This window comes from Schistocerca cancellata, chromosome 4, assembly GCF_023864275.1.
Source record: "Schistocerca cancellata isolate TAMUIC-IGC-003103 chromosome 4, iqSchCanc2.1, whole genome shotgun sequence".
NCBI classification, from domain to species: Eukaryota; Metazoa; Arthropoda; class Insecta; order Orthoptera; family Acrididae; genus Schistocerca; species Schistocerca cancellata.
In genome coordinates, this window is record NC_064629.1 from 313,839,439 (window position 1) to 313,852,442 (window position 13,004).

General features: G+C 38.7%; 1 long non-coding RNA gene across 1 annotated transcript; it reads right to left on the reverse strand.

Annotated features, from left to right (window-relative positions):
• Positions 1-11,747: 11,747 nt before the first annotated feature.
• LOC126185189 (uncharacterized) lies at positions 11,748-12,756 on the reverse strand. The gene is made up of 3 exons (XR_007536981.1): positions 12,660-12,756; positions 12,255-12,371; positions 11,748-11,888 (listed from the first exon to the last, which is right to left on the reverse strand). It is a non-coding gene; the product is annotated as an uncharacterized LOC126185189 (long non-coding RNA).
• Between the last annotated feature and the right edge of the window lie 248 nt (positions 12,757-13,004).

Below are 13,004 nucleotides of genomic sequence, written 5' to 3' on the forward strand. Positions count from 1 at the left end.
CAAAGTGTTACCTTTTAATTTTAATAAACAGCAGCCTCATTTGATGGCTCTGCTATCACTTCTAATGGAGCATCTCTCAATGATATCTTGATGGTTGGTCCCACTGTCCAGCCAGATTTATTTTCCATTATTATAAAATTTGGCTCCTTTAATCTGGCTCTGTCAGTTGACATAGCAAAAATGTATTGCCAAGTGCCTCTCCATCCTGATGATAAGAATTTCCACAGAATTCTGTGGTAGGAATCACCGTCTGAACCAATGCAAGAATATAGACTGTGTACACTCACTTATGGAACCACTCCTGCTGCCTTTCTTGCTACTAGATGCCTTCAACAGTTGGTTTTGGAAAATTAAAACAGGTTTCCAAAGGCATTGCAAGTGTTGATGTCTATCTTTTATGTGGACGACTTCTTGGGTGGATCAGCTATGGAAGCTGAAGCTCAGGAACTTCAAACCCAGCTGACTCACTTACTTGCTTCTGGGGGGGGGGGGGAGAGGGTTCCACTGAGGAAGCAGTGTTCCAATAGTCGAGCAATGTCCTGTCTACAATAGCATCAATCTATGACCCACTGGGGCTTCTAGGTCTAGCAGGCATAAAATGTTAATTTTTCTTGCAGTGCTTGTGGAAACTAAGCCTTCATTGGGATGAAATTCTTCCATCCAACCTCACTGATGAATGGAATGCTGCTTGTGGTCAACTGCCTTCTCTAAATGGTAGTTTGATTAACTGGAGATCATTCGTTGCCACCTGTATGTCAAATTAGAAATTCATGGTTTTTGTGATGCTTCACAGTTAGCACATGGTGCGTGTGTATATGTCAGATGTGTTCTTCCTAATAACAATGTGTTAATCTCATTGGCTGCAGCCAAATCTCAGGTTGCTCCTGTAAAACAACAGTCTCTTCCACAACTAGAATTATGTGGTGCTCTGCTTCCTGCTAGACTCATTCACAAGGTGGCTAATGCCTTAGACATCATAGATAGTGGTGACATTCATTTGTGGACGGACTCCACAACAGTTCTCTGTTGGCTGCAGCATAGTCCTGGTCATTGGAAAACTTTTGTTGCCAACAGAATCTCTGAAATTCAGGACTGAGTTCAGTTGCCAACTGGAGAGATGTCAAATCAGAGGATAATTCTGCTGACCACTTATCATGTGATATTAATACAGCTGCTTTGAGTTCACTTGTTCAGTGGTGGTCTGGCTCGTCATGGTTATCCACTTACAACCTCGACTGCAAAACCTGTACTTCACTTAATGTAGAAAATACACCCGACAGAAGGTGTATACAAGCATCCTTGGTGTCAGTCATTAAGTTCATGATGAACTGCTGTGTAAATATTTGTCATTCAAGAAAACTTACAGTGTTTTGGCCTATGCACTGAGGTTTGCTAATAACACTAGGCTTCAGCAATAAGATAGGATAAGTGGGCCACTCACTCCACAGGAATGCCAAAACGCTATCAAAAGGGTCTTTGGCACAGCTCAACATAGTGAATGTGGTAATGAGATTGCTTTATTGAAGGTCAGTTCCACTATTCCACATAATAGCAAATTAAGGGACTTGCTCCCAGTTGATGCCGAAGGTATTTTATGAGTGAGATGGAGATTAATGAATGCTGATGTAACATATGACGAGTGCCATCCTATTCATAATATATGTATGAACTTGAAAATCTGTTGCACACTGTGTCACAACTTTTGTTGACTATGTTGCACAGTGGGTTTTGGATCCCCAATGGGCGTAACACAGACAAAAGACTTATCAGGAAATGTTTAAAATGCTTTAGGCTCAAGTCCAAGACAGCAGTTCAACTCATGGGTCAGCTACCTGTAGCTAGAGTAAACTAGTCTCATCCATTCCAGCACTGTGGAATCGGTTATGCAGGCCCTATTGCTGCAAAGCATGGTGGCAAATGGAGTAAGGTTACCACCAAGGCTTATATTGCTTTATTAATTTGCATGGCAACCAAGGCCATCCACTTAGAATTAGTTAGTGACTTTGTAACAAGTTCATTTTTGGCTGCCCTCGGGAGATTCACTGCAAGAAGAGGGAAACCTTCTCACATGTACAGTGACAATGGCACCACATTTGTGGGTGCAAGCAATGAAGTTAAACTTTTTTCTCTAATGATGCTACTGTTGAAGCTGTGGTGAATTTTTTGACCTCAGAGGGAATCTGTTGGTGGTTCACTCCACCTCGTGCCCCTCACTTTGGTGGACTCTGGGAGGCAGGAATCAAATGCATGAAGTTGCATTTCAAACGCATCATTGACAATGCAGTACTGACATTTGAAGAACTGACTACTGTGTTAATTCAGATAGAAGCATGCTTGAATTCAAGGCCGCTGTGTCTTTTCTCTGATGACCTAGATTCTCCTGCTGCTCTCATTCCTGGTCATTTCCTAATCGGACAGACACTTTGTGCTCATCCTGAACCCTCTCCTTGAGGTTCCCACCAACAGGTTGCACAAATGGCAACTTGTACAGCAGTTGCATCAGTCCTTTTCAAAGAGGCGGTCCACAGAATACATACATGATCTGCAGCAATGCAGGAAATGGACACCAGAAGCAGCATGGCAACCCCAGATCAGCGATCATGTGCTGGTCAAGGAGGATAACATGCCTCCCTTGATGTGGAGGCTGGGTGTCATTGACCAGCTGTTTTCCGGTCCTGATAAGTGTGTGCATGTGGTGATGGTGAAAACTGCAAACAGCCAGATTAAGAGGCCTGTAGCAAAATTGTGTCCCCTGCCTAAGCAGTGAATCAGTTAAGTGGTCCCTCAGTTCTGTGTAATGGTACATGATACAGGTCCACTGCTAAATTGCCATTTACAGGAATAAACTCTTAATTCATAAGATCAGCTTGAGAAGCTGTGGATGTTTTCTTTTGGACTGACTGCTGTTAGTAGTGATTTTCATGTCTTTATGCAGAGTGACATTAATACTTTATTGTTTAGCACCCTTCGTGTTTCACATGCAGTGTGACAGTGGTGTTTTGGTGGAGAAGGCATCCCAAACGTTAGTTTATTCATGTTTTATGTGCATTTATATTGTTTCTAGTTATATTCTTCATTTTTTCCTTCATTTGGATTTGTTGTATGTTAAAACTATGGTTATTTGTAAAATGAGAAGACTGGTTTTAGAATGGGAGTATGTTTGGATTCTGCAACTCCCTCCAACTGCCATCTAGTGGCAGCTTCCAAACTGGGCAGGTCAGACTGTCCAGTATAGTCTGCTCCCTGCCAGAAGACCTTGTAACCTACATGCAGAAATGAATCTGCCGAGTCCTTTGTGCGCACAGGTAAGATTAGCACCGTTGTAACAGATGAGCAGGTAGCTTTGAGGCCCCCTAGCAGATGAGCGTGTATGTCTCTCAGTTAAGCCAGGAGCTGCAGTTGGTGCGCTGCCTGTGCACATTGTAAAGGTTATTAGAATAAACATTTATACTAGATATTGTGTTCTGTCTAATTATTGTGAGTGGAAATAAGGAGAAGACAGTGAGTCCTCTCACACTATACACGCAAACTCAAAAATACCAACATGGGAGGAAGAGATCGTGTGTACAATAGTATTACACATTTCAGGAACAATCTGAATATTATTTGAAGTAATTCCCAAAGGGTGAAAATAGCTACATAGTTCCTTTTCCATCACAATGCACAAACTGTAATATATGTGCTGAAGAAAAAGAAATTATTTTTATTGAATTTCTAAATGTCATGCGGTAAACTCAAGAGATCTCAAACATGAGAAGTCTTCTCTGAGAATTGCATGTGACATCAATTTAAAAACCAAGAAAATATTTAGTAAATTTCTGGCGGTTATTTTGGCCATGATTGTAACAAGAAGAGCAACCCTTCCTGCATTTTAGAATGCTGTTTAAACATGTAATTTCGAGTTTGACATTTGCTTGAAAATGAGGAATGCTTGAAATTGTAATTGCAATAAATAGATAGTTTGGATAACAATAATCATTAACCCTTTGTGCGTCACATTTAGAAAAAAATTGGAGAAAAATTTTTTGTGATGAATATTTACTATATATGTTGCACATATGCCATATCCATTGCAAAAGTTCTTTTGAAGCTATTAGTTAATAAATAAAATAATGATTCCAAATGGCATCATTAGAACTTACATAATAATTACTCAAAAATGCATACACAACTGTATAGTAAACTTACCGTATTTCTTTCCCTTGCCCTTGAGGAACTAAGTAAAGTTGGTTCCATAACCAAGAATTTCAGTATACACAGAATAAAACTAAACACAACAGTCATTGAAACTTCCTGGCAGATTAAACAACAGTCATTGTTCACTCATAAATGCAATAGCACAACTCATGACATTTCTCTGTTCTGCACTTCAAACAAACAGCGAGTCATGAAAGCAAACGCCATTGTGATCTGTTGGCCAAACTTGGAACTACATGAAGCGATGCCACACAGTATCATTGAAGCATTGGGAAGCTCAAAAAAGCCAGGAATACTTAATGATGCCATTTGGAATCGCAGACACAGAAAGGGTTAAACTGATTTTGTGTTTAGCACAGATCACATATCACAGTGATGCAGTCTTTCCATGATGACATACAAATAGAGAAGAATCCTAAGAATGTACATATGGATTCTCACACTGTTAATGTGCACAAAAATGATAGTTCACCAAGTGCATACACGTAATAACAAAAAGGAAAATTTTAATTCAGGGAAATGTTTGTTAATGCAAATTTAACATAAGTAAGAAATCATTTGGTACCTTTAATTTCCTGCATTGCTGCATATCTTACAGCATTCTGGGTGCTATCTCTGGTATAAAATGTTCTAAGTATATGCTCATGTACATTAATTTTATCAACTTCTTAGCACCACAGTACTCATGTGCACTGAATAGTAATTATTTTCAGGAAATGATGCTAGATAACATCCTGAATTTTCTAGGTGCCTTTGTTATAATAAGCAATGGCGTACTTACATCTGCTCTTATTTATTTTACCAAAACTTCCATATAGACGAGACATATTGTAATCACAACACAAATCACAGCACTACCCACACACAAAGCCAACACTCTGAGAACCTTTGAGAGTGCAGTTTGTGACTATTGTCAGTTTCCTGTCATATCTCCCTATAGATACCACAGTTGACAGACTTTTGTGCAGGAAACCGAAATAAACACCTCTGGTGCATCCATTTGTTGTCAGGTGACTACAACCACAAGAGTATATGAGGCAGATTATTTGATAAAATAAGTTGGTAATGTTATCTCAAGTAACTCTCTCCTGTTGTAGAATCTTTAGTTTTAGAGAACGAAATAGTGAGAGAAAGCAATGGCAGCACAGAAAAGGAAGGAATATTGCAATGGCTCGGAGCCCCGTATGCGAGAAAGTTGTGCACTGGAAGGAGGGCAGGAAGGAATGTGGGTGAGTGGGGCAATTCCATGCCAAAAATGGCATCTCAATATTAAAAGTGCTGCTGCACCACCACCACCACCACCACCACCACCACCACCAGAACCATCACCACCAAAGACTAAACTCACTATCGGTGATAGCAGCTCTGTACGTACATTGACATTCAAATCATCTCATGATGCAGATGGTAATACTGCTACTATGTCAACAAGTGGGAATATGTATCTGCTCCCTTGTGGTTCACCTGACTGACAAAAAACAAACAACTTTGAGTTGCTACAACAAAGTGTTGAACTTTATGCACAAATCTAAAACAACCAAACAAGAAATTAAGGATTTTCAACACTAAAACAGATAGTTCATGCTACCTGCATGTCTGCAGTTGTCAATCCACTCTTAAGAGTCCCTGCAGATCAGTGTATAACATCTCATCTCAACAACTATGTACAAGAATTAAATGTGAAAGTAAAACGTGCAACTGATAACAATATATCAATCAAGCGAGATTTAAGTGAACTGCCCAAAAAAAAAAAAAAAAAAAAAAGTCTAACAAAAGTACCAATGGCCTTGCTGTTTGGTCTCTTCCCCCAAACAACCCCACCCTCTAACTAAAGGAAGGAGTAAAAGTAACGGCAGATAAAATGAGGCTGTGTATATGCAATTTTCATTAGCTCTGAAGGTGAACATTGTCTGAAAGCACAGAAATTTCTTAAACACATGCAGCTACATTGTCCTAGCACTGCACCCCAACTGGGGTGAGGTGTTATGTGGGACAGATTGGGTGGTAGGAGCTGTAAAGGGGTGGGGAACAGTGGGTGGGCGAATGGCATCGAGGGAACAGGACGGGTATGTGGTCCAGGAGATCCATGAATGAGCAGGCAGAAGATGTTGGGTATGTTGCACAATTTATTGTGAATGAATGTGGTGCAAGGGGAGGGGCAACAGAACCAATGTGGCGAGGGGTGGTGAGTAAGTGGGGCCCACAGATAGAATAGGTTATTTCAAAAGCCTCTCAGGGTGCAAAATACCACTTTGTGAGAGACAGGTAGGATTGTAGGAACAATAATCCTAGTTTCAAGGCACAAGGATAAGGTGTCAAACCCCTGCCTAAGAATGTAGTTACATTGTTCCAGTCCAGGATAATACTGTGAATGTTCCTCTTTAAGAATCTCAAATAAGTTTTGGGACAAGTGTATACTACAATATAGTTATATCTAAAAACAAAGATGATGTGACTTACCAAACGAAAGCGCTGGCAGGTCTGTGTATGTGCGGTTGGATATGGGTATGTGTGCGAGTGTATACCTGTCCTTTTTTCCCCCTACGGTAAGTCTTTCCGCTCCCGGGATTGGAATGACTCCTTACCCTCTCCCTTAAAACCCACATCCTTTCGTCTTTTCCTCTCCTTCCCTCTTTCCTGATGAAGCAACCGTTGGTTGCGAAAGCTTGAATTTTGTGTGTATGTTTGTGTGTCTATCGACCTGCCAGCGCTTTCGTTTGGTGAGTCACATCATCTTTGTTTTTAGATATATTTTTCCCACATGGAATGTTTCCCACTATTATATCCTACAATACAGTTATCCACAGATGATGATTTGGAAATGCAGCATGAATATGGAATAAAGAAATCGCAATCCAAACATTACTACTTATTGTAGATTGCCAATATGCCATGTTTCCTTACCTCTATAGCAACAAGATAATTTTAAAAATCAATTTCTTATTTAAATTTTATTTGTTTTCTTTCTCTTTGCCCACATTTCTCTCAAAGTCTGCTATGAAGCGAGCAAATGTCTTATCTGTCAAATCACCTGTGACCAAAGAGTTGCTTTTGGCACTAGTGATGGGAGTTCTGTCATTTTTAAAAATTCAGCTATTTTACAGCTTTTGGAGCAGGTACACAGTACCTACAAAAAAAAAAAAAAAAAAGAAAAAAAGAGTAAATGTATATCAATTGAATTCAAGCATAAATCAAACACCACAGAGCAATACCTTTCAAAGTAGACATAACAGATATTCATTTTAAAAAATAAATAACCCTATTTGACCTTGATGCCATCTGTAACACAGATTATAATTATCTCATACAAAATACTGCAAGTCACAGATGAAGGCAATTGTATTTCTTGACATCTGGAAAGCATTTACTCTGTACACCACCACTGATTATTAACAAAAGTATGATTATTTGGGGTATCAAACAAGATTTGTTTCTGAATTAAGGATTTCCTGGTAGGGCCAATGCAGTATCTTGGATGGAGACTCCTCAACAGAAGTAAAAGTAACATCTGGCTTGCACCAGAGGGTGTTGTTGTACATTAATGACCTAACTAACAGTATCAATAGCAACCTCATACTTTAAATAGATGATGCTGTTATTGATAATGAAACACTATCTAAGAGAAAAAAAGTTTTTCAAATAATCCATCAGATTTTGTAAGGATTTTAATGAGGTGATACATTGGCAACTTGCTTTAAATGTCCAAAAATGTAAAATTCTGCACTTCACAAAATGAAATAACACTGTACCCTATTACAACAACATCAATGATTCACAAGCATAATCAGTCAACTAAGACAACAATAATCTGTTGAGATACAAAATGGAATGACCAAATATGCTCAGCTGCGGGTGAATGACTTAGTTTTGCTGGGAGGATACTAATGCACTCAGTCTGAACACAAGAACACTTACAGTTAATTTGTGTGTATATTCTTAGAATAATGTTCAGGTGTGTGGGAGCGTACCAAATATGACTAACGGCAGATACCGAAAGTGTACAGAGATGGGCGGCATGAATAATAATCACAGGGTTTTTTTGACTGAAGGGAGTGGTAGAATCTTTTTTGCTCCATTTGGAGAAAGCACTTCCTTTTGCCTGAACAGGGACCAGAGAAATTTAAAAAAAAAAAAAGGATAAAATTGAGTTTTAATGGGTTTCTTGGGATTTTTTCATACTGATGATTAAATAGTTCAGTTAAAATTCCTATGATTAATTTACTCAAAACACTAACCCAATCCTACAGCTTTATTAGTGCCTCATTTCTTGCCCTACCAGCACAGTATCCATTGAGAGAATCTTCTCCACCTACAAGCTTGTTTGGCCAAAATTAAGAAATAATTTCTGAGAGAAAAGATGTGAGAAAATTAGTTAAGATCTATAAATTTCTGCATTCAGACTAAACAAAATAATTAGCTTCTTTCTGGAAGAGTTAAGTGTTTGTCTGAAAATGTAAATGTTATTTACCTGTGTTTCTTATACTGCATGAAAAGTCAAAATACGTTTATAAAAGAAATTCTTGTGACAGTACATAGTTACCTTCAATAAATGTGATGGTTCTTTTTAATTTGTGTAAGACTAATTATGTAAAATTTTGTTTGTCAATTAAATTTTCACAAATAATAGTTGGGTATTGCAGCATTTTTTGGTGGGTGTAAGAAAAAATAAACTTTAAAAATAATAAAATAAGGATGATTTCCTTTGGGTTGGGTTAAATTACAACAACTCTGGCTGGTATGCATGATCCACGAGAAGAGTGAAATACCCTGACCTTTCACGAAGCATGTAATTATTCCAAAGAAGGCAGATGCTGACATGTGTGAACCCTATCGAAACATCAGCTTAATAAGTTACCATTTCAAAATATTGTAAGATTCCAGGGATATGTAGCCACATGTGAAGCAATACTGACCCTAAAACTTAGCTTAGAAGATATTTGAAATAAAGACAAACCTATGTTTGGAGCATTTGTTGATTAAGAAAAAGCTGTTGACAACAATGCTGACTGAACTCCCTCATTAAAATTCAGAAGGTGGCAAGGGTGAAATCATTGAGTGAACAGTTATCTGCAACTTGTACTGAAACCAGACTGCAGTGATAAGAGTCTAAGGAGATGAAAGGGAAGCAACAGTTGTCAAGAAAGTGAAGCAAGGTTGTAAACTATCCCCAGTGCTATCCGATCTGTTCACTGAGCCAGTTGTGACAGAAACCAAGGAGGATTTTTGAAAGGAATTAAAAGTTTAGTGAGATAATTAAAAAAAGTGGTGTTTCTGATGAGATTTTAAATCAGTCAGCAACAGCAAAGTATTTGGAATAGCTGTTGAATAGAATGAGCAGTGCCTTTTGTTTGTTTGTTTACTTACAACATGCTCTGTTACACACTATGTGTACAGTGTAGTGTGCTGTTGTTTGTTTGTAGTGTAATGTAACATAATTTTTGTGTTGTATGATGATGATAATACTGCTGATGACAAGAGAGGGGAGAGGTTGAAACCTGGTGCCCGCACATAGCCTACTCCTCTCGAACAGCACCAAGAGGGCCGCTGATGGATGGATCACCATCAGCTGTGTCACATGGCCTCACTTCATGAGACACCATGAAGATGTTTTGTTTTTAAACCAGGATGTTGGCGCAAAGTTTGGTGATCAGCAACTTTACAGCACCACCTTTCCTCCCCTTGCCAGCCAGATAGTGGCAGTGAAAATTTTTTCCACCATCTGGATTCTAACTGGCTTACCCCTGGATTGAGCGCCACCACACAATCACGTGTTAGCATCCTTGGCCATGGAGGCCGGTTGAGCAGTGTCTTGAAACCAGTTATTCGATGAACTTCAATGAAAGTAAAAGGAGAATTGAATGCCATCAAATTAAATCAGGCGACGCTGAGGGAATTAGATTAAAAAATGACACACTAAAAGTAGAAGTTGAGTTTTCTATCTGAGCGTAAAAATAACTGATGATGGCCAAACAATATAGGATATAAAACAGAAATTGGCAATAACAACAAATGCATTTTTGAAAAAGAGAAATTCATTAACAATGAACATAAATTTAATTACCAGTAAGTCTTTTCTGAGGATATCTGTCTGGGATGTAGCTTCGGTTGGAAATTAAATGTGGACAGTAAACTGTTCAGACCAGAAGAGAAGCTTTTCAAATGTTTTCCACAGAATAATGCTGAAAAATAGATAGGTAGGTTAGTTAACTGAGAAGGAACTGAATGAAACTGGGGAGAAATGAAATGTATTGCACAAATTGGCTAAATGAAGGAGTCTGTTGACAGGTCATATGCTGAAGCAACAAGAAATCATCAATTTGGTTATGTGGTGAATCATGTGTAGAGTAAAAATTGCAGACGCAGACCAAGGCTTTACTACACTAAGCAGGTTCAGATGACTGTAGGTTGCAGTAATTACACAGAAATGAAGAGGCTTGCACACTACAGACTAGTGTAGACAGCTGCATCAAACCAGTCTTTGGAGTGAGGATCATCGCAACAAAAGACTACAGATTAACAGAAAATAAAAGAAAGGTCATCCACAAACACAAAATGTTAAGCAGAACTTCTAACTGTGGATGACATAACATTTATCATCAAAGAATACAAGATGTAACTTAGAACTCACCTGGGAGACTCCCCTCTCCTGAGGAACAGATCCCAAGTTGTTAGACCAAACTTCTGGCACTTGTAATATCTTGCTTGGTCTGAACTGTACAGCCATATCTTGGGGTGCAAAAGGCCCATTTTAATATATTCAGGCAATGGCTCGAAGGTCACAGTTAATCTTTGTCATTATGTTTCTCACTTTTGTAATTCCATCCTCCTCCCATTTCTACAGTTCAAAAGTGCTAATATCCAGAGTACTGTACACTCTGCTGCTGTTACATGTTTGAAAAGAATCTTACTTTAAGTAAATTATTTTTCTGATTGTAGATGGAAGTTTCCACATGTATAGCATTTTGTAGAGTTCTGGCCAGACCCTTTAACTCATTTTAAACATACAATGGAAATACTTTCTCCATGAATCACTATTTTCTCTTACACACACGAACTTTGTGACACATTGGATGTGTCCTGTTACTTGTTTTGATTTAACGACACTGCGTCTGAATGGCTGCCCTCTGGATTTTTGTTAATGGGTTGTCATACAGCAGGTGCCCACGCGCTTTCGCACTAATGACTATTTTGCTGTCTGCTGTAACCACCCTCTATGACTGCTTGTACCATACCATGAGTACCACCTTTGCTATCTAGATGACAATTGTTGCTTTTAATGTAAAAAATTGCAGATCATGCTCACAGATCACTTCACAATATTTTGTAATAAAATGTACACAGTAATAGGGTCAACAAAACTCAGTGACTTTCTAAAGAAGAAAAACCCTGAACCTAATTATACTGGTATTGTAACAAAATTAAAATTAAAGACATGTAAACAAAAGTAATTGTGGGCCAATAAAGGGTCAGAAATGTTTATTTTCAAAGTTATGAGACTGCCATACAAAGTACATCTGTTGAGCACCTGTTCATGACACCATCTCCCGCATTTTATGAATAGTTCACATTGTTTTAAAGAAAACATTCCAAACACCCACCTTCTACTTGAATACTGGCAGATCACTGCACAGAGTTCTGAATATGCACAATTCATCTAGCATGGAGTGTACTGTTTCAAATGCTTTCATGACCTGTGGAAGAAGAGAAGCTTTATCACTGATAGGTGGTGTATTAATCATTGGCTTGACATAATCCTGCATAAAGAAAGGAAGTAAGTAAGGAGGAGGAGGATATTAGTGTTTAACGTCCCGTCGACAACGAGGTCATTAGAGACGGAGCGCAAGCTCGGGTGAGGAAAGGATGGGGAAGGAAATCGGCCGTGCCCTTTCAAAGGAACCATCCCGGCATTTGCCTGAAGCGATTTAGGGAAATCACGGAAAACCTAAATCAGGATGGCCGGAGACGGGATTGAACCGTCGTCCTCCCGAATGCGAGTCCAGTGTGCTACCACTGCGCCACCTCGCTCGGTTGGTAAGTAAGTTTAGAGTTTAAAGTACCATTGACAAGACACTAATTAGAGATGAAGCACAAGCTTGGATTACTATTCATTGCCATGATTAACTTCCCATTCAGCATAGTCTGTGGAGCCCATACATTAATAAATTGTCAAGAATCTAGAACAAGTAGAGATATCAATTAACAGAGAGCTATAGTTGTCAAAACAGTTGTGTTGAGTGTATTAAGAATTGACTATAATAGAGTTGTTACACTTTTATTTGTTCTTATACAGACCAGAGGTTAGCATACAACAAGCAAGAAAATCACAACCATGAAAGAAAATGTAGACCAACTATTATACTAGGTACTGCAGCTGCTGTTTATTTTAATTATTTAATATTTATATTAATATACTGACAATCGCCAAAGGGTAGCAGCTGCCTACATGCTGCACGTATACAGACCTATTCATTACGAACATTGATGCAAAAAGGTAAATTGAATACTCTATGAGGTTTCAGGATTGCAACCGGATCATGCTGACTTCTTGCCACAATATTGTGGCTGGCAACTTTCCAGCCATCTTCAGGTGAGTGTCAGCTAAATGGTTGCCAGCCGATATATTTTGGCAAGTCAACAAGATCCAGCTGCAATCCCGAAACCTCACAGAATATTGCAATTGAGAAACTTCATGGAATATTCAGTACGCTGGGAAAACTTCAAGAATCATGGGTAAATTGAACATACTGACACAAGGTGTAGGCTTCATCCTGCAAGGTAATTATGATGTGGCATGCAATGCCATATAT